The 23,356-nt window shown below is 36.2% G+C and overlaps 1 long non-coding RNA gene across 2 annotated transcripts in view; it reads right to left on the reverse strand.

Annotated features, from left to right (window-relative positions):
- Positions 1–23,356, reverse strand: part of LOC111742636 — a 108,345-nt gene that overhangs the window by 78,636 nt on the left and 6,353 nt on the right. For both annotated transcript variants that reach the window (XR_002781403.1, XR_002781402.1), the window contains exon 2: positions 22,496–22,599. This is a non-coding gene — a long non-coding RNA (uncharacterized LOC111742636). The remainder of the gene's footprint in view (positions 1–22,495; positions 22,600–23,356) is intronic.

Below are 23,356 nucleotides of genomic sequence, written 5' to 3' on the forward strand. Positions count from 1 at the left end.
ACATACGGTCATCAGTCATTGGGGTATGGAGGAGGGTTGAGTCTGTTTATCAGCCTTCTCTCTCATGTGTAGCTCTCCCTGGTCCTGCTTCCTCTGTAAAACATGGAGGCTCTGGGTCTCAGAACACACAGTGAGTGAGAGTTCTGAGACATTTTAAAACTATGCTAAATAGGTGACTATTGCCAAATATTTTATTGGAGGAGAAAGAAAAAAATAAAGGAATCAGGAAATGCCACGTTGTTAACGAAAGCAAGAATTCTTCCTGGTTCTGGTCTTTGCTAGACTACTTGGGAACACTGGACAATTTGAACAAAGTATATCATTCATCTCATTCACAGCGACCTGCATACCTGAGCCATGAGCCTGTAACCGCCAGAAACAATCACGCCAAAAGAAATCTATTTTTGTATCCATCATCATAGCACAAGTGCACGATTTGCTCTTGAGTCTTTGATATAAACTGTTAGGTAAGACTGAAGACCAGAAACGAACACATGCCTAACTAGCCCCTTCTCCGGAGGCCAGATGAAATGATTGTGCTGAGGTGCCTGAGGAGACTGTGTGGTTTCTGCTCCTGCACATTACATCTTCTCCTATATTCACCCTTGTTTTTATAACGAAAAGTCTCAAATGACTCCAGAGAAACCCAAGAGTTAATTAGCTGAGCCAGATTGAATAGAAAAGTCATATTATAGATTCTTTGAAACTCATTAACCTGGCACCTTCATCGGGATGCTCAATGATTTTTCTAGACAGCAAATGGTAGCTTACCTATTTCATGGATATTAAAAACTCGTTGGATGACCAGATGCTTTGTCAATCTTTGGTGATTATCTCATACCGATTTCAGTTTTCAAGCCCTCGGGACTTTCCTAAAAATTTGTATTTATTGATAAAATTTCAAGCAAAGGTGGACAAAGTCTTGCGTTAAGTTCAAAGATAGTCATTCTGAAATATCAAAGGTGAAAGGAACTCCCATTAGTCTTCCAAATTACTGTCTAGACCCACAGGCCTCAGTCTCGGTGGACATGTCTGCTTCCCACTGTTTTATCCGGAGGAAACGACAGCCCCTGGTAGGGGTTTGTTATAAGTTCACTTCCTTGCAACCATGCTCTCCTGAAGCTCTGGGAGCCTTCTATCCTCTGTATCTTTAGTCTCTCCTTGGTGGATTAAACAAGTTAATAGCACCCGTGAGAGAGTTCATAGTCAAGCCCACCCCGCTGAATGCCTTTTAACTCAGAGGGGATCTTAGAGGTCACTTTGTTTAACCCCAATATTAAAAATGAACTGGCTCGTAACAAAAGGGTCTGATATCACGTGGTATGAAGAAGGACAAAGTTCAACTTCTTTGAAACTGCAAATGGGGGCCAAATGTCAGGAGAGGTTCTTGGGGTCACACGGGTCTTTGAGGGGCACAGTCCCTGGTCTCATGACAAAGCTGACACAAGATGACAGAGCATTTGGGGATGCTATTTATATCTGCCTTGCAGTTTTGGGTGAAAGAGTGGGTTGATTCTGATGACTATGGTGAGCTCTTCTTCCTTCCTCCTTTTTCAAAAAGGTGAATGGCCCGGCACAGCCTGGTCTTGAGATGGTCCTTCACATGAATATCAGCGATGGTGAACATTTATTTATTTTCTTATTTTGCTGGAAAATGTTTTTCCTAACTAGTGGTGTGATCATGACACAGAAGCATATTTCCACTTCCAGCTAAGAGAAACAATGCGAGAGAAACAGAAAAACAAGCAGAGACAAACTTTTTCTTCAGGGTTTAAGGAGGGATAGCGACCTCCATGGTTAGTGAATAGCTTTCAGGATCACTTTTGTAATCTCATTTGCCCCTAAACTCTCCACATCCACTCTGGCCAGGCGGGGATTTCACTGGCCCACAGGAGGGCAGCTTGCGTTGCCTTCACCTGTGTTCTACAGGTTGAAGATTGCCTGCCCTTCCCCACTCTGACTCATTAAAATCAATTTTTAAATTCGGTTTAGAGACCCCTCTCACTATTCCAGCTTAAAAGCCATCAATAGCTCATCTCATTATTAAGCAGAGAACTTACTTCCCTCTAGATTCATCCCTTAACAAGATCCCAGTGCCTGGCACAGAACAGGGGGTCAGTGGTATCAGGGGACCAAGTTGCTTACTTTGGGCTCTGCTCTTGGTGTAGTTCTTTGCTGCTTTGTATGTACTTTCTCCCGACCCGCTGCCTCTTCCTGTCCCTTATATTTACACTTTTGCATCTTTTCTACAGAATCCAGTCCATGCTGCCGCTTTAGGAAGTCATCAGCCACTATTTGTTGACTGGACATTGGCAACAGAATATATCATAGGACACTGTGTGACAGACAGTTCCAGTGTGTAGTCTGAAATCCTCGGGCAAGCTATTCACTTAATGGCGGGTGTCTACAAAGAAACTAAGTTGTCTACAAAGACAACTCTATTTTCTCTCATCTCTTCCCCACCACACTTCTTGAGAGAGTAATCTGTATCTACTCCCTTTGTTTCATACATTGTCCACTTAAATCTGGTTTCATTTTCCATAACCCTTCCCATAACACATATGTAAACTCTGAAATGCTCACTCTAATTGCCAGATGGAATAGCTTTTCTTGAATTCTGTCCTCACCAATCTTCCTAATGAATGTGATACAGCTGTTAACTACCTTCTGGAAAATCTCCCCTCAATTTTGGAGTTACTGAAGTATAGTTTTCCTCCCCACTCTGACTGACTTACTATTTCCTTCATTGGCTTCTCTTGTGCCTCAAATAAAACACAGGTGTGTCCCAAAATTTGTCCTCAACTCAGTTTCTCTTCCTTTTCTATACCTCCTTTCTGGTGATCTCTATTACTCCTACTGTTTCAATTAGCACCTCTCTGCAGATGCTCCCAGATCTTAGGGATCTCGATTTACCTACAGAGTTCTAATTTCATATTTTTAACTATCTGTTGGATCTCATCATCTAGATAATCCTCCTAGTTTTTCAAATCAGCAGTTTAAAAGTATATAAATCATCTTCTCCCCCAAACCAGCTCCTACTCCTAACTTTCCTATTAAAAGAAAACATGCTACTAACATTGAAATAAGTTCAAAACTGAATAATCTTTCACTCCTCCATTTCTCTCAATCTTATATCTAATGAGGTGATATTCATTGAGGTGACATATCTAATGAGGTGACATTCATTGAAAGCCTACTATATATCAGACTCTGGGGATTTGGTACAGAAAAAATAAAGAGAGGGAGGTAAGGAAGGAGGGAGGAGGGTAGGGAGGGAGAGAGAGAATGTGATCTTATCCCTGAGAACTTACAAGAAGGAGACAGAAAGTTACTCATTCATTTGATGAATATTTCTTGAATCCCTACTAAAAGCCGGGCTCCGTTCGGGTGCCAAAGTCCTTCAGCCCCACCTCTGCAGTGTTTCTCAAGTGTACTGCAGCCTACTTCAGATCTGGTGGAATTTCCCATTTTTGCCTTTAGTATTTTATTATTTTTTCCACTAGTAATTGTCGTGTTAGCTGTTGGTTTAAAATAAATACTTTAAAGCGGTATTTGTCTATCCTAAATCATTATGTCTAACTTTTCCTTTTTATATTAAAATTTTGTTTGTTCCCTTATCTTTCCAAAGCTTCCTAACAGACCTTCCATCTTTTGTCTCTCCATGCTTCAACACAGCCTGTATGCTGCTATCAGATAAATACTCCTACAACAGAGCCGTAAGGGTGCCTCCTGATTTTGAAATGTTTGAAAGCTCAACGAATATAATCTACATTCTGCAATTAGGAATTCAAGACCCCCATCCCGAGACCTGAGCTCAAATCTCTCCTTTTTTCCCAGTCCCCTTTCATGTATACCTGCTCTCCAGCCAAACCAGACTACTCAGTATTTGCAAACATGTCCTATATTTTCTTTTCTTACTGAAGTCATGTCCTCCATTGGGAATGCCACCTGGTCTATCAGTATTGAGTCAAAGCCTTCCTTTCTCTTTCAAGGGTCAGCTTAATTGCTTTATCATTATAAGGATTTGTGCCTTATTCTCCCTGATAGCTCGCACAGATGGCAATGACTGAGTTCTAATCATCTTTATGGTAAGCCCACCCACTGCTCCACATTCAACTTGCAAAGGGGTCTTCTCATTACAGATGCTAAATGTTTAGTATTTCCTAAATACATGTTACTAGAAACAATTTTCTAGTAGTTTCACATGTGTATATTATTTCTTTCCAACATATAAAGTCAGGAGAGCAGGGACCATGTTTTCTCCCTTTCTCTTTGTTTTCTATAGAACTATAAATACAGGAGGAGTATAAATGTTAGCAGAATAAACAAGTGTTTTTCATAGAAAAACACAATATTTTATTAAAATCCATAGACATCCTGCAGTCTAAGATTAATGCCATGTTTGTACACTAGGGGAAAAAACTGCAGCCAGTTTATTAACATCCATAATATTCTTTAGCTATTTTTTCTTTACGTTTTCTAAGTAACTATTACTGCTCTATAAGAAATCTATCACTTTTTATGTACTTATTTTATAACTGAATCTCACTGAACTCCACTATAAGTCCTTCAAAAAATTATTTTAAGTTTTCCTGGTAGATAATCATTATCTATAAAAATAATTTTGTCTCTATTTTAAAATCGTTGTATAACGTCTTTCTTTTTCTTATCTTATTACATTGGCTGGAATTTCCAGAACAATATTTAAAAAATAAAAACAATGAGCTGTTTGTTTTTAGTGAGTTTTTTCTACAAATAATCAGGTTAGCTGTTGATTTAAATTAAATATTTTTATTTTAAGGAATATTAAAATAAATCACCGCATCTAACCTTCCTTTTTTATATTAAAATTTTATTTGTGCTCTTATCTGATTGCTCTCTCAGACTGAGCTATATAATCTAAGTGAAGTAGAAATCTAGCAACTGTTCAGTGACATGACCAATTATAAATGGCTATACCAGATAACTTCAACCATTTGAAGTCATTTGGTCTATCTTTTGATAAAACTATCAAGAAAGTTAATGAACACACATTAGCCTTTGTACCATTTAGACATGAACACTCTAAAATAAAGGCGACAAAATATGAAAACACTAGTGAATTTTTCATCCTTTTGTTCATTCATTCAACAAATATTTCTTAAGCATTGCTATGTGCTAGACACTACTCCAGTGCTAGGCTAAAGGAACAGATAAGACAAACTCCCTATTCTCACTGGGCTTCTATTCTAGGGAAGATAAACAGTAAGTTAACAAATAGGTGAGCTCGATATTTTCAGATATTCATAAATGCTATAAAGATAATAAAGTAAAGTGATGTATTAGAGAGTGACTGATAGGGATGGGTTATTTTGGCCAAGGTGGTTAGAGAAGACTTCTCCCAGGAATATTTGAAGAGAGACCTAAGTGACAAGAAGGAGTCAACTATGTAAAGATGATAGAGAGAGCACAGCAGGCAGAGGAAATAGCAAATGCAAAGGTCCTAAGGTGAGAATGATCTTAGTATTTTGCAAGAACAGAGAGAAGGCTGAAGAGTAGTGAACGGAAGGAGAGAATAGGATATGAGTTTGGAATGATAAGAGGACCAGATGATATACATATACTATGAAAATCGCTCTCAAGGCTGAGCGTAATAACACATTTGCAACAATGAAATATTTACACTTAGAATATTTACAATGTAAATTATAAACAGATAAACTTAAATCTTAAGTTTATTTTGTTATTTGCATAAATAAGGCAAATAAGCTCTTTACTGCATTCTATTCTACATCGACATTCTCATTTACTTGTGTTTTATCACACTGAGTGGCAGTGCAAATCTTGGAATAATATGCATTACTGGGAGCAAAAGTTTCTTATGTAACAGTCTGTGAGCCAAAATCTTTTTGGCAGTTTAGGTAGTTCAGAGGGACACGTCGTCCCAACTAATTAGCCGTGGGCTTTCCAAAGCTGAGGAATCACATCATCAATACTAGTTGCAACATTCATGGAAGTTAAACAAAACCACATGACTTAGTTCCTTTCTTTGTACTCTTATTTGGAGAAAAAACAGCAAATGAAACACTTTCAGTCCCCATTAGAGTTATCTAAAAATAAAGTATGTAACAAATGAGTCTGGGTGACTCAGGGTGGTCACTCTCCATGTGTCTTGATTTAGACTATGGGGCTATTTTTGGTTTGTCATAACTAGCTGGCTGTTGTGGTCTCAGACCAGACCCAGTACACTGGTCAAAGCAGTGCTTTGTCACAGCACAGAAGCTTGTGGCAAAAAACCTGGCAACTTTCTGTCCCTTTGTGAAATGAGAACAGTGAGTCCCAGTGTGGCTAGATCCTGCTACAACAGCCTCCGAAGGGCTGCTCACGCCTTGGTTATATTGGAGTTTTAAATTTTCATATAGTGATCATGTTTTTGGAATGAGCCGATCACCAATGAGATCTTGTGTCCTAATGGTTTTCATGGTGACTAGAATCAGAAAGAGGCAGGGGCAGGCTTCTCTACTCAAACACCGCTAGGAGGTCATCACTCCTTAAGCAAGCAAAGTACTTAGCAGAGGTCCTGGAATAGAGTAACCCTTCAATAAAAGTCATCTGTATTTTGCCTCTATATGGTCCCCAACGGGATTCTTTGGGAGTCTCTGGAGCAGCTCTCAAAGACCAGTCTACAGAATTAGGCCGGTCCATTTTCACTGGCCTCCAGCAAAATGTGAAAAAAAACTTTAAAGTTATCATTGATCACTTTTTGTTAATTGCCTCTACTCTGATATTTTCGTCTTTCCTACCAGGTTTTTCTTAACATTTACATGGTCTTTCTCTTAGTAAATAATGTTGTTAGTATGTGGTCATAGTTGTTGTTTTAAATATCCATACTTGGCAAATTAAATGGTGGAATCTTGATGCTAATACTCCCAATTTTTAAAATTAATTAATTAATTAATTAATCAATTAATTTAACACCTACAGCACCCAGGATTCCTAGGTGGTCTCCCATCCAAGTACTAACCGGGCCCAACCCTGCTTAGCTTCCGTGGTCAGACGAGATTGGGCCAATCTTCCCAATTTTTCGAAAATGTATTGAGCCCTGAACCCTAAATCTTGGAATCTTAGTCTGGATGTTTACAGCCTCTAGTTATCTGACTTTTCTGGTCCCTACTATAGTATTTGGGATGGAAAAAGGCTCACTCTGTAGCCTCTTCACCAATTTACATCCTTCTATGCAATATCTTATAACTGACAGCTGGAAGTCTGCAAGGAAGGGAGGAATGTGGTAAGAAAACAGGAATAAATATTAGCTATTAATAGTAATAGTACTAGCATTTATATTAATATTGCACAGGGACAGAAAATAAGGCCACATAAATAAAACATACGCATTTCAAATAAGTATAAAAGATCAGGAGATTTCCTAATGAGTATATTTGTTTTGTAATAATATGAACATATTTTAAATATTAAATGCTTCCGTTCCTTGTAATTAGTTTTCTGTTATTAGTTTGCAAATATAAAAGGTACTTTAGACATTTTAAGAAATATTTAGAACCAGAAAGACCCCGAATAGCCAAAGAAATCCTAAGAGAACGAAGCCAGAGTTATCACATGCCAATTTCAAATTATACTACAAAGCTACAATAATTAAAACAGTATGATATTGGCAGAAAAACAGACACACAGACCAATGAAACAGAATTGAGAGCCAAGAAAGAAAACTCATACATTTATGGGCAACTGATTTTTGACAAAGCCCAAAACATTACAATAAAGAAAGGAAAGCCTGTTCAATAAATGGGGCTCGGAAAATGGAAAGCCACGTGCAAAAGATTGAAACTAGACTGCTATCTGACACAGTCACAAAAATTAACTCAAAATGGATCAAAGACTTGAATATAAGACCTGAAACAATAAAATACATAGAAGAGAACATAGGTATTAAACATATGAACCTTGGTCTAAGAGTTTTTATGAACAAAGGCAAGGGAAATAAAAGAAAAAATAAAATCAAACTAAAAAGCTTCTGCACAGCAAAAGAAACCATCGGCAAGAGAAAAACCACAACTAACGCAACTTACAAATAATACCTCTGATAAGGGGCTAATATCTAAAATATATAAAGAACTCATACAAATCAACAACAACAAACTATAAACTAAAAATGAGCAGAGGACCTGAATAGCCACTTCTCCCAAGAAGACATACAAATGGCCAACAGGTATATACAAAGATGTTCACCTTCACTAGCTATAAGGGAAATGGAAATCAAAACTACAGTGATGTACCACTTCACAACTGTTAATAATGGCTAGCATTAACAAGACAAGAAATAAGGGTTGGAGAGGATACGGAGAAAAGGGAACCATTGTATATTGTTGGTGAGAATGTAAATTGGTGCAGCCTCCATGGAAAACAGTATGGAAGTTCTTCAAAAAATTAAGAATAGAGCTACCATATTACCCAGCAATCTCTCTTCTGGGTATCTACCTGAAAAAATTGAAAGCACTTCTTTATAAAGATACATGTACCCCTATGTGCGTATGTGCATTGCAGCATTATTCACGATAGCCAAGACATGGAAACAACCTAAGTGTCCTTCGACCAATAATTAGATAAAGAAGATGTGGTAAATGTATACAATGGAATACTACTACTTGGCCATAAAAAATGATGAAATACTGCCATTTGCAACAACATGAATGGATTTTGAAAGTATCATGCTAAGTGAATTAAGTTAGGCAGAAAAGGACAGAAACCATATGATTTCACTCATATGTGGGATATAAAACAGAAAGCAACTAATAAACAAACAAACTCACAGACACAGACAACAGTGTATAGTTACCAGAGGGGAAGGAGGATGCAGGGAGGATGAAGAGGGTAAAAGGGGTCAAATAGATGATGACGGAAAAAGACTGGACTTAGGGTGGTGAGCCCACAACAGAGTGTACAGATGAAGTATTATAAAATTGTATACCTGAAGTTTATATAAAATTATTAACCAACGTTAACCAGGTAAATTAAAGAAAACCAACAAAATGAAGAAACATCATACCACAAAGCAAACATAGATTTTCTATAATTAAATCAGTCTAAATCATTGCTTAAATTATGCTTCATGATACAACATACAAATAAGAATGTAAAAAGCTAAGTGGCTATTTTTATCCTAGTAGGACATCCTGGCTAGAGTACAGGACTCTGAGATGTTGGTCTTGTATTCATCTAAGTAACTGATTTGCTATTGTATCACATTGGGAAAATTGCTTAAGTAGCTTCTGTTCCATTTTTATAAATTTGAGATAGTAAAATTTATTGCTAGTGGCTCACTGTCAAGGGTGTTGATGAAGACAGATTACAAATGATGGCCTTATTTGCTGGAGGATAGTTATTTGCGTATTTGAAGGTCATATAACTATCATATATATCTGTAATAAATAATAGCATAAGAATAAACATTTGGATTAAAAAGTTTATAATAGCATTAATAACAGCTACCATTTATCTCACATATATTAGGTCCCAGGCATTATTTGAAGTGCCTTATGAACAGCATCTGCTCTACTCTTTTTAGGAAGGCACTACTACTGCCTTTGCCTTACAGTTCAGGAAATCGGGGCTTCGGAGACTAATTCCCTATGAGTAACAAAGACCAGGCTGGGAGGCCTCTTAGGAGACGGGCAGCCCACCTGTTCCCATGGAGCAGCACTGACTCGGGCGGCCCATCTGTTCCCATGGAGCAGCAATGACTCCCTTGGAATCTCTCTGTGTTGACCAGGCTAGTGAGTTATGCATTTCTCCCATCTAATACCTAATAAGGCCATATTTTCCTTTTTCTCTACTTCCTTTTAGAATTCTTAATTTTCCTTTGTCTTTTGTCATTTCACTTTCATTTCCTGTTTGGAGTTTTCTGCTTTCATAGCTCTGAGCCTTCGGTACTGCCCTGACTCATTCCTCTTCTTGGTGGATTTGACCTAAGTTCCAGTTTTGGTGCTTTTTCTTTAATGTTTCAGTTCCTTACACAGTCTGTGTTTTGCAAGTGAGGTTACTTTTTATGGTCTCCATCACTTTTTTCCAAACAAAGTTTTCTAGTTTTTCTATATTCTTTTCATATGTATACACTTAAAGGGATTTCCTTTGGAGGCTTCTAGGTTGGACTTCAAAAAGAATTTTTTGATTTACAGAACATTTTACTGAAAAATGCCTACAGGTTTTGTTTTTATATAAAAAAGGATAAACACTGACAGATATATAACCAAGGAAGAGGATCTGAGAGCCGGTATTTCCAGATAACAGAGTCTTCACAGGATTTTAAAGTTGGGAGGGGTCTTGATCATTTAGTTTAACCCTCTACACAGCACAGGTATTCCCTCCCAACATTCCTGCCGTTTGGTCACCCATCCTCTGCTTTCATATGTTTTGTGACAGGAAGCTCATTCCACTGAAAGACAGCTTTATTCATTGACAAATTCTTCTGTAAATACTCCTTTAGCTGGGTTCCATTGGAAGCCGCTCTTAGCCGAAAATTGCAACATATACTTCTTCTTTGTTGTAGGCCTGACCCTTAGATTTGTGGGGTCCAAGACAAGAGTATAAATGGAGGACCACATACCGTATGTCTAAATATGTAAAAGTTATAAATCAAGCTAACAAGCTGTTAAGTAAAGCACGTTCTATATTTCTACCTTGACAAATACACCTTTATAAAACCTGTAGGGATGAAACTGCATCCCTCCCAAAATTCCTGTGTTAAAGCCCTAACTCCAACATGACTGTACTTGGAGATAGGGTCCTGAAGGAGGTAATCAAAGTTAAATAAGGTCAAAAGAGTGGGGCCCTAATCCTATAGGACTGGTGTCCTTAAAAGAAGAGACACCAGAGATCTCTTTCTCTTTCTGAATGTGCATAAGGAAAGGCCATGTGAGGACACGGTGAGAAGGTGATTGTATACAAACCATGAAAAGAGGCCTCACCACAAACCAACCCTGTGGCAACTTGATCTTGTACTTCCAGCCTCCAAAACTGTGAGAAAATAAATGTAGCAACCTAAGCCATCCAGTCTGGTATCTTGTCATGGAAGCCTAAGCTGACTAATAAAACACACAAGTGGAAAAATAGGTGAAAGTTGAGGTTTTTATATGAGCAAAATATGAAAGCAGAATTTCCTTATTATTGGATATGTCTGGGTGTTCTGTGATGAGCTGACAATGTTGGATGGGTAATAAAATACTTACAATTTCATAAATACTATATAATTGTTTTAATTTCAGTAAAATCTCTAAGAATGTTGCTATACTCAAGATTTGCACATAATTTATGTTCTATTGGCAATAATTATATTAAGGATTAAAATGGAATATATTAAATTAGTACATATTTTCATCAAAAAGTTATTTTTTCCTTACACTAAAAATCATTAAGTGAAAAAGTAAAAGATAAATTATAATTGATATCACCTTTTAAACAATTATTTAAAGTTTTTTTGCTTTTTGTTAAAAATTTTATTAAATATCAGTTTAATAAAAATAAAAACATTCACTATTCTAGTATTCAATGTCCATTTTGTTGTCAATGTAAAGAATCATTATCCTTCCTAATGCATGTCATGTCTCAGTCTATATACAAATTAAAGAGTAATATGGATTATTTAATAATATAACATGTTCCTCGGCCACTATGTGCAACTGTTCAGAATACCATGCTAATTCATGATCACCTTTGTAACCATGTATTGGAGCACAAAGAGAAGCAAGAAGATTAATTCCTAGCATTAGTAGGAAAGGATACTTTTCAATGCAAGAATGTATTGCGTTCATGGTATCTGAGAGAAGGGTTTGACAAATGAATTTGACAAGTCTTTTCTCCTACCTAGGTGCTTCTTCCCCTCAAATCCTCCCTGTACCCAAAGAAATGGCTGACTGATGTTGGTGGCAATGTAACTGACAAAACTTCACAGCAAAGAGATGTGATGAATTATTTCCCTGAGCAGACTTTTAGGATTATAGGCTGCCCATGTGATCTTTAGTACAGTGTGTGTGTGTGTGTGTGTGTGTGTGTGTGTGTGTGTGTGTTTAGTCAGGGGGTGTTTGTAGGGCACCCTGAAGCCTAGGATCCTGGGCAGCGGCCTCTCTTGCCTGGGACTAAGGGTGGGACTACCACTTTATTTAAACCAAAACCTACAAATGTTATATACCGCGTCTTCCTCTATATTTGGATTATCTTTGTGTTCTGGAGTTGTCTTAGGATATGAGTATAATGTAGAGGTTCAGAATTTTTTCTTATACTTGATGGCATTTGATTCAAATGCAAAACACGTTTTATTTTATACACCAAAGCAAAGAATAAAAAATGAATAAATCTTATATTGCGCAACAAGGACTGTATCGCTGTAATTGCATCGTATTGCATATGCAAGTCTTTGTTCTGCACCACTTCCTGTTTATCTTGGAGCTGCATGTGCCAAAAAAATTGGAAGTTAGATTCTTAAGGGAGAACAAAGACAACTTAGGATCTCCCCTCTCACGTCTCTAAAAGAAAACTTCATAGGTTCATCTATACTTAGGTAAATGTCTTTTCTTCTACTTTAATTTCCTTTTTTCCACTTGAAGAAAACAATAAAATAAGCTGTGCTACAGATACTGATACTCTTAGCTCTTTAAAGTCTCTTCTTATTTCCTTTCTCCTTAAGGGGATATAAGAACTAAATACCTGCCTTTTTTTTTAAGTGTAAAAGTATATAAAGTGTAAAAATCGTTTTCCTTACTCTATTCCCAACCCCTAGTTATATTCATCAGAGTCAGCCACTGTTAACATTTTGTGTAGCTTTCCAGAATTTTTCTAGGCATATACAAGGACCAACTCTTTTTTTTTTTTTAACATTAATGGGATTATGCCATACATGCTCATCTGTATTTTACCTTTAAAAAAAAAACCAAAACACAATAATTTATCTTGAAGATATTTCTATTTCATCACACATAGAACAAGCTTATCTTGTAAAATTCTTCAAAAACTAAATGAGGTAATTATATATCATTACAAGCACCAGGTCTGTGGTATGTCTGGCTCTCAAAAAAATGTTAGTTTCCTTCCTCTCTTTCAATAACAAAAGAAGCACATACATTTGTGATTGTGATACTGGAGGATTCTAACATTTAAATGCAGATGAAGGTTGAGAAAAATCACAGAATTACAGAATTTCTGAGTGAATGGCTCTCGCAGTTTACTTTAGTAGATACTGTATTAAAACCAAGTTTTTGCTTTCAATTTGGTGTTCCTTTAATCCTTTTCCATTTCCAATATAATTTTGATTTTTAATCTATTGTTAATCTTAAACATTAAAGTAGAGCATGTAAAGGTGTTAAACAAATCAGTTTATGTATACTGCTCAAAAAAAAAAAGCTAGTAATTTTCATTTAGAGACATAGCTCGAACCAAAGATAATATATAGTTTATTTGAAAAATATAAATTATATCAAAAAACTCAAAAGTATTACTTCTGAGAAGGACTCAGGGTTTGGAGTCGGAAGGAGGGTTCTTCCACTGTCTGAATTTGTTTGCACATACATTCGTTTTTCTGTTTGAAAAACAAGGATTAATAAAAGTAGGTTACTGGGCAATGCTTGATGTCTTGTGTTTTACACTTGGGGGTCCATCCCTCACAGCCTGGAAAGCACTGATGGCAGGAGTGGAGATCTAGTGTTCAGGGGTAAATATCGAGAAACCAGGAGAGTGCTCTAATGTTAGAAAGGAAACAGAAATAGGGAATTCCTTGTGGAGGATAAAGGCAATTATGACAGAAGCTTAGACCATAAAGTATGGACTGTGATTTTCACTTTCCAATTGTTCTAAAAAAACACTGGCTTGTTTGTGAATAAGATAGAGAGGCCTGGGGGGAAATGTTAACAGTGAAACTACTCGATTTAATCTGGTGGAAAACTTTAGAGAATAATTGATTAGGCCAACATAGCAGTGGTATAAAATGAGCTCTATTGTCCTGAAGAGACTAACTTGTTTTCCTCCTAAACATATGATGATCCAAGATAGCCGCCTAGAATGAGGTTAGGCAATCCATCACATGACCTAAAGTCACCCATTCTGATTCCCATCTGAAAATGGAAATTCAAAAAAACTCATGTTTACATCACAGTGATGTAGTGAATGCACAATAGAGCAAAGCAAAAAAGGCATAAGTCTTCAGTTTTGGCATTGCCAGTACTCTCTTATTTGAAAGTCATTCTAAGCTTAGAACCACAGAATTGGAAGAAATCGTAAAGGTCACTGAGCCCTCTCATTTTCCAGATGAGAAAACAAATAAGGACCCAGGGACTAGTGTAGGTCTCACAGCTAGTCAGAGGGGCACCAGTACTAGAATCCAGGTCTCTCGAGTCAGTGCTTGGCTGTACTACTGCCCTTCCTCCCACAGAATGTTCATTTCTAGTGGTCTGATGTTTGCCCCATCGTGTGCCAATGCCCTCTTTTAAAAATGATTTGACGTTTGTCTTTTCCCTCTACTAACTGTATGAAATTGTAAATCCAATACGAAGGAATCATATGTCTTTACTTGTGGGAAATGTTTAATGGGCACATAAGCTATGTAAAGACATAGCTTTATGAAAGTTGTGGGAAAGTTATGAATGTCCCTCAAATTTTCCTGATTCTAGGCTATAGAGATGGAAGGTGTGGAAAGGTAGATACCTCATTGAAACATTCATATTACATGCACATGTGCACACACATACACACACACACACACACACACACACACACACACACACACACACACACACCCCAAGCATAGAGACAAAAGCAGATCATGCTTATTCAAGTGTATGAAATAGAGATTGTGGGGGAAAGAAAAGGTAAGAGTGAAGAGCCTTATTTGATTCACTCCAAAATACTGGTGATAATAATTCACCTTCTGTAGCTATTTGCTAGTCATTCAAATTCAGTCAACAAGAATTTACTGGATGCTGTCTATGTTTCCTAAACTCTAAGTTTCCAAATATGAAAAGACACTATTTCTCAAAGAGCTCACTGTCTAGGAGAGGAGATAGGTAAGTAGAGGCAGCGAGTAGGTTTGGTATCACATGCTAACATTATAGTTAGTTGGTCAGCTGATTTTTAGAAAGCAAAAATCTAAAAAAACATTGTTTGTTATTTGACCAGTTCTTCAATTCTTTAATTTCTAAAATATTGAAGAATATTATATTTCTATTACATTTGCAAAATGAATTTAACACTGAGAAAGTTAAGTCAGTTGAACAAAGAATATTTTTGGCGCTCTCCATAATTAGATGACATATCTATGTACAAGAGAGCCTTTAGCTAGTTTAACTGAAGTATTGGTTCATGCCTTTGAATACTGATGGGATTGTGGAGAGCAATGAATCACAGTTATTAGCTATTATGATCCTATGGCTATAGATTTTCTCTTACATACAAGTTAACTAGTTTTGCTATTGATTTAAGTGCTATTTTTATGTAGCACTGAGCTTCAGAACTTCTATAAGGAAAAAATAAGATTCAAAAACCTGAAAATTACATTTGAGAAAATGTTTAAAAACTTTATCGTGGTAAGAACACTCGCTTAATATGGCTTCCACACTCTTAAAATTTTAAGTGCATATTATTGGTGACTCGAGGTACAATATTGTATAGCAGATCCCCAGAGTCTATTCACCTTGCTTAACAAGCTTTATGTCTGTTGGTTATCATAACACCCCAATTTCCCTTTTCCCCAGTCACTGACAACTACCATCCCACTCTTCCATACTATGAATTTAACTATTTTAGATACCTCGTATTAGTGGAATCATGTAGTAGTTTTCTATGATTGACTGATAATTTACATTATAATGTTCTCAAGGTTCATCCATGTTGTTGCATATTTTAGATCTTCCTTCTTTTTAAAGGCTAAATAGAATCCCACAGTATGTATATACCCCATTTTCTTTATCCATTTATCTGTCGATAGACAAGTTTAGGTTGTTTTCACATGTTGGCTATTGTGAATAGTGCTGCAATGAATATGAGTGCTAATAGCTCTTTGAGATCTGATTTCTATTCTTTTAGATACTAGAAGTGGGACTGCTGGATCATACAGTAGTTCCATTTGGAATGTTTTGAGCCTCCATGCTGTTTTTCCATTGCAGCTGCACCACTTGGCATTCCTACCAACAAACAATACACAAAGGTTCCGATTTCTCCACACCCTCACCAACACTTGTTTTTGTTTTTAAAATAATAGCCATTCTGAAAGGTGTGAAGTGATATCTCATTGTGGTTTCAATTTGTATTTCTCTGATGATTAGTGACACTGAGCATTTTTTCATACACCTCTTAGCTATTTTTATGTCTTCTTTGTGGAAATGTCTATTTTAAGTCCTTAGTCTATTTTTAAATCAGATTATTAGTTGTAGGAGTTCCTTATATATTGTATTAGCCAAGATTCTCCAGAGAAATGACACCAATAGTATATATATAGATAGATAGATAGATGCATGAGAGGAGATTTATTATAGGAATTGGCTCATGTGGTTACGGAGGCTGAGAAGTCCCACAATTGCCATCTGCAAGCTGGAGAACCAATAAAGCTGGGCATGTGATTTAGTCTGAGTCCAAAGATCTGAGAACTAGGGGAGCTGATTGTGTCATAGAGTCTAAAGGACCAAGGACCAGGAGCTCTGATGTCCAAGGGCAGGAGACAATGGATGTCCCAGCTCAAGAAGAAAGAGAATTCGCCCTTCCTCCACATTTTTGTTCTATTCAGGCCCTCCATGGGTTGGATAATGCCTGCCTACATTGATGAGGATGGAACTTCTTTATCCAGTCTACTGCTTCATATACAAATCTCTTCTAGAAATACCCTCATCAACACTCCCAGAATAATGTCTTACTAGCTATCTAAGCATCTCTTAGGTTAGTCAAGTTGACACATAAAATTAACCATCACATATACTTTGGAGATTAACCTCACATGAGATATATGGTTTGCAAATGTTTTCTCCTATTCTGTAGGTTGCCTTTTTCACTTTGTTGAACGCTTCCTTTGCTGTGCAGAAACTTTTTAGTTTGATGTAGTTTCACTTGTCTATTTTTGTTTCTGCTACCTGTGCTTTTGGTGTCATATCCATGAACTCATTGCCAAGATCTATGTCATGAAGTGTTTCCCTTGTTTTCTTTTAGATTTTTTACAGTTTGGGGGTCTTACATTTAAGTATTTAATCCATTTTGCATTTATTTTTGTGTATGGTGTAAGAGAAGGGTCCAATTTATTCTTTTTTTCCACACAAGCATCAGTGGGTCCTTTGAGTTTCATTCTTCTGCATGTAGATGTCCAGTTTTCCCAGTGCTATTTGTTGAAGACACTGTCCTTTCCCCATTTGTATTCTTGGCACCCTTTCAAAGATCAGTTCACTGTATGTGTGTAGATTTCCGTGCTGCTGGATTTGGTTTGCTAGTTATTTTGTTGAGGATTTCTGCATCTATATTCATTAAAGATGTTGGCATGTAGTTCTCTTTTCTTGTGGTATCTTTGTCTGGCTTTGGTATAAGGGTAATGCTGGCCTCATTAGTTTGGAACTGTTGCCTAATTTTCAATTTTTTGAAAGAGTTTGAGAAGAATTAGCATTAATTCTTCTTTAAATGTTTGGCAGAATTCACCAGTGAAGGCATCTCATCCTGGGCTTTTCTTTGTTGGAAGGGTTTTGATTACTGATTTGATCTCCATACTAGTTATAAGCCTGTTCAGACTTTCTATTTTTCATGATGTAGTCTTGATAGGTTATATGTTTCTAGGAATATATCCATGTTTTCTAGGTTATCAAATTTGTTGGCATAGTACTCTCATGGGATCCTTTTCATTTCTGTGGCATCGGTTATAATGTTTCTTCTTTCATTTCTGATTTTATGAGTCTTCTCATTTTTTTAGTCTTTCTAAAGATTCATCAGTTTTCTTTTTCAAAAAGCCAACTCCTAGTTTCATTGATTTTTCTCTTATGTTTTTTATTTTCTGCTTTATTTCTGCTCAAATTTTTGTCACTTCCTTCTTTATGTTAACTTTATGCTTAGTCTGTTCTTTTTCTAGCTCCTTGAAGTATAAAATTAGACTGTTTATTTGAGAACTTTCTTCTTTTTTAATGTGTCACTATGAACTTCCTTTAGTATGGCTTTGTTGTGTCCCATAAGTTTTGGTATGTTTTCATTATTTATCTTGAGGTATTTCTAATTTCTTTTATGATTTCTTCTTTTGCCCAATGGTTTTTCCGGAGTGTGTTGTTTAATTTCCTCATATGTGTGAATTTTCCAGTTTTTCTTCTGCTATTGATTTCTAGTTTCATTCCCTTGTGGTCAAAATATATATAATATGATTTCAATCTTCTTAAATTTGCTAAGATTTGTTTTGTACCCTAACTTGAGCTTTACTACAGAAAGATCCACATGCACTTGAGAAGAACGTATATTCTGCATACCCTTATTAATATGAAGTGTTGGTTCAAGTTCTCTGTTTCCTTACTGATTTTCTATCTATCTATATGTTCTGTTATTGAAAGTGGGGTATTGACGTCTTCTGTTATTATTATATTACTATTTATTTTTCCCTTCCTTTCTATTAGTCTTTGCTTTACATATTTAGCTGTTCTGATGGTGTATATACAATTATTACATTTTCCTGGTAGAGTGAACTTTAACCATTATATAATGTCCTTCTTTGTCTCTTGTAACAGTTTTGACTTAAAGTCTATTTTTCTTCTGATATGTGTACAGCTACCCCCATTTCTTTTGGTTACCATTTGCATGGAGTATTTTTTTCCTTGCCTTCATTTTCAGCCTATGTGTGTCCTTAAATGTTAAGTGAGTTTCTTATCAACAGCATATAGTTGGGTCTTTTTTTTTTTTTTTTTTTAATCTATTAAGTCATTCTATGCCTTTTGATAGGGGAATTTACTCCATTTACATTTAAAGTAATTATTCGTAGGGACAATTTGCTATTGCCATTTTGTTAGTTGTTTTTGTTAGTCTTGTACTTTTTTTGTCTGTTTTTCTCTCTCTTTTTGAATTCCTTTATGTTTGGACTTTTTTGCATTGGTATGCCTTGCTTCCATTCTCTTTTTTCTTTTGTGTAACTTCTATAGAAATTTTTGTGCGTGTATGTGTGTATGATTACCTTGGACCTTACACAAAATATCTTATAGTTATAATAGTATATTTTAAGCTGATAACAATTTAAGTTCAATTACATACAAAAATTCCATTTTAACTTCACCCCACCCTCCCACACACTTTGTTATTGTTGTCATTATATACATCTATTCATATTGTATATCTTTTAACATATTTTTTAGTTATATTCATTTTAATACTTTGATCTTTTAACTTTTATACTAGAATTAAAAGTGATTTACCCACCACCATTACATTAATACAGTATTCTAGATTTGTCTATATATTTGCTCCTCTGACTGAATTATTTCCAATAACTTGTCTTCAAGTTGGCTGATCCTTCCTTCTGCTTGATCTAGTCTACTGTTGAACCCCACTAGTGAATTTTTCAGTTCAGTTATTGTATTTTAAGCTCCATGATTGCTGTTGGTACTTTTAAATGTTTTCTATGTCTTTGAAATGCTCACTTTGTTCATGCATTTTCCATTTGACCTCAGTAAGTCTTTATGACAGTTATTTTGAATTCTCTATCAATTCTCTGTTTCATTAGGGTCAGTTTTTGGAGATTTATCTTGCTCCTTTGTTAGGAACACCTTTGCCTAATTCTTCATTTTCCTTGTCTCTCTATGTTGGTGTCTGTACATTAGACAAAGCAGGCACCTCTCCTAACCTTCATGGGCTGGCCTCATCTAAGAGAAGACTCCCACCAGTCATCCCCACCAGAGATTCTGGGGGCCTCTATCAACCCTTTCCCTCCCCAGGGAGAAGCAAGAAGCTGTGTTTTTGTCCACTTGCCCTGTGCTGAGATGGGGGTGGGGGAGCTATTGCATTTATCAGTCCAAACTGTTGTCTCCATTCTCCCCCAGGCAGTTAGACTACACCACTCATCAGAGCTCCAAGACTGGCGAGTCAGATTCTAGTTCTTTGATCAGCCCCAGAGAAGTTGGGGTGCTGGATATGTGGATTAACTCTTTCCCTCCCCAAGGGATAACCGAGAGCTGGGTTTTTCATTTATTCACTCTGTGCTAAGCAGGAGGGAAGATCTATGACATCTACTAGCTCACACCGCTAACTCCATTCTCCTGCAGGTGGCTAGATTATGCCAGACTTGTCAGAGTTCCAAGTCTTGCAAAACAGAAGCCATTCCTCTGGGGAGCCCCCTTGGAAAAGCTGGAGTGCTAGATGTACAAACCAACTCTTCCTTCCTCTGGAGAAGCTGGGAGCTAAGGTGGTCTCCCTGATTGTGTGTGCTGTGCTGGGGGCAGGGACTCTGGTGAGAGGGTGTCTTGAATCCCCCTGCTGGTTTTGGCGAGTCTGGTTTCACATTTGCACACAGTGTGAGAGCCTTTCAATTAGTTTGTGGGTTTCTCACAAAGTTAATTTGTTCATGAACTGGTGTGTTTGTGAGGAAGAAGGCACCAGGGCTTCCTACTTTGCCATCTTGCTGATGTCACTCCTATAAATTCTTATTGTACAGATTTTTCTAAAGTCAAAATAGTTTGCTAAATTTGGAAAAAAATTTTAAAAAACTCTTCAACATCTGTGATATTTTCTCACTTACAAAAATTATTCCTAAATTTATTACAGTTCTATTTATAGGAATACAACATTCAATATTTCAGAAATCATTGTTTATAAATCATATCAAGTTTGAGAAAACAGTTTCTATTTTTAAAAAGAGCCAAAAATTAACAGTAGTCATGAAAAATAAAAGAGTTGGTTAAATATAATTTTACAGCAATGCTAAATGTAGATTTAACCGTGAAGAAATATTATTTCATTGAATTTCATTTACCATATGGTAACTTACTTCAGGTCAAACTAAAAATGTTGCCATGGACTCTATCAGGCTACCATTTTCTAGTCTTCAATTTCAAGCATTTCTATTAAAGACAACAGAAATACTTGCATAGTGATAACTGGCCTGTAAATGGCAGGCAGGGAGTATATTTCTTTGAAAAATAATCCTATTAATAAGCTTCTTGGAAAAGAGCAGTTAATAATACTATACAAACAGAAGTCTCCTCTAAAGATTTTGAATTTTAGGATGTCAGAAAGATTTAGCTATTATATGTAAATAAACATATTCTATAAGACACAAAAGAGATAATAGCACAAAATTTTATCTTTCCAAAGGTTGGTTCAAAAGCTATTTAAACCATATATTTCTTTCCAATGATTATTCAAAAACTATTGAAGTACTGGTTTAATAATAGCTAACACTCAATGAGTAATAAAAATTATACCTGATTTTCCATTAAGATTATTATTAATGGAAAATATATCAAATGAAAGGCTAAGGGATTGAATTTTTCAAAATTGAGATCTATATAGGTGGTACTGTAACTTTTCATCATTAGTTAGGGGGATGATAAGTGATAGATAACTGAAAATTCTAGTTACTTATCCAAACTTTACAGCTTTTAACTAAATGCAAACTTAATTATTAATATAAGCCTGGTGGTAGGAAATAAATGCTTATGGAAGATTGTTTGAGGAATATGATATCCTGGATGTTACCTGCTGAAGGAACAGGGCCATCAGAAAGTTTCCTATCTAGACTAGATTCAGAGTTAATCACTAAGACAGCCAGAAAATCTAGTCTAAAGATACTAAAACATTATTAGAAATGTAGCACATTAAAGAAAAGTGTATTTACCAAAATTTCCCTCAGAAATTAAGGTAGGAAGGCATACTATGATGAGCCATTTAGGGTGGGGCACGAGACCCCAGATGAACATGCTCCAGCAACCAGAGAGTCGCTAAATCACCTCCTAAGGAGGGCAAGTGCAGTTAGGAAACCTTGTTTTGCTTCAAGGGAGTCAGTGTGTGGCAAGGGATAAATAGCTCAGGATAGTAGACTTACCTACCAACATTCTTCTAGCCTCCCATGAAGTTTAGTGGGATGCCAATTAATAATAACCCCACTATCCATTCACATGCCCGTGGTTCACTTCAGAAAATATTATTTAGTCTCTATAGAACTGCCTTTACATAATGATGCTGAGGGCCATAGGATACACTATAAGAAACAGAAATATTCTATTGTAGAAGTAAAATTAAGAGCAAAGGATCCTTTCATATCTACAACAGGCCTTTCAGGAAATAACCGCTTTGTTTTGATCTATGCAACTTGCAATTGAGAATATTTTTCCTTTTGCTTTGGATGCTAGGAAACTTAAGGGCCAGATTTACCCTCCTATTCTTGAAATTGTATAGGCTCAGAGTATGTACTTCTCTTTCTCTTATTTATACCTTCTATTTTCTTACACCTTTTTCTTTCACCAGTACTCCTTCAATTTTTATTTCAATCTTCCATATTATGAATATTTTTTAAAGTTACCTCTATTCCTTTGTAACACCGGTTGGAGTCCCTGGTTCCAGCATCTCACACCTTCCTCTAGGTTCATTTCCTTATTTTGATAGAGTACTCCTTCCAATAGCTTCCTGAAACAAAAGCAAAGAGAATTAATTTTTGAGAATTTGTTTATTTGAAATTGTCTTTATTCTACCCTCAAATTTGATAGTTTGGATGGGCATAGAAAATTCATTTTTCTGTGCTCACTGGGCAAGAAAAAATGGCATTTTTTGTTTCATTATTTGTTTGGTTGCTCTATTACCATTGTACGGGTCAAATTATATAACAACTTTAGGAAATCAGAGTAGGCACTGTTTTCTGAATCTTAATACAATGTAATGTATACAAATCAGCACTGTATAAAAATGAAACGTTTGTATTCTTGCTTTATTTTTCCAAAACATTTGCCTATTTTTTGTGTTGTTTGTATAACTCCTTTACTTTTATCTCTTTTTTATTATAGATGTCACATAACAAGATGGCTTATATAGGACAATATTCTCTTTTTGGTGTTTTGCTCTGTTTATTCATTCATTCATCATTTGTTCAATCATTCATTCAATAAACATCTTTCCCTTTCTCAACTTCCCCATCTTGTTTCCTTTCTCTTCTGTATTGCCACTCTTCTTTCTTTCCTGAGAAAATCCAATAAACGAAAATGAGTACTTAACCAAAAGACAAATTAGGAGTAATTATTCCCTTTGAGATCACAGGCCAGTTCTAGCCACCTGTTATGTGCCATTCAAAGAGTCTATTCTCTCCTCCACTATGGACAACTGTGGTACCCAGTGTACAAGTAACTTTTGAAAGTTGCAAGATGAAAGAATTGGGCTATTAGCAAGACAC

The sequence above is a fragment of the Pteropus vampyrus genome, unplaced genomic scaffold (genome assembly GCF_000151845.1).
Source record: "Pteropus vampyrus isolate Shadow unplaced genomic scaffold, Pvam_2.0 Scaffold98, whole genome shotgun sequence".
In the NCBI taxonomy this organism is placed as follows: Eukaryota; Metazoa; Chordata; class Mammalia; order Chiroptera; family Pteropodidae; genus Pteropus; species Pteropus vampyrus.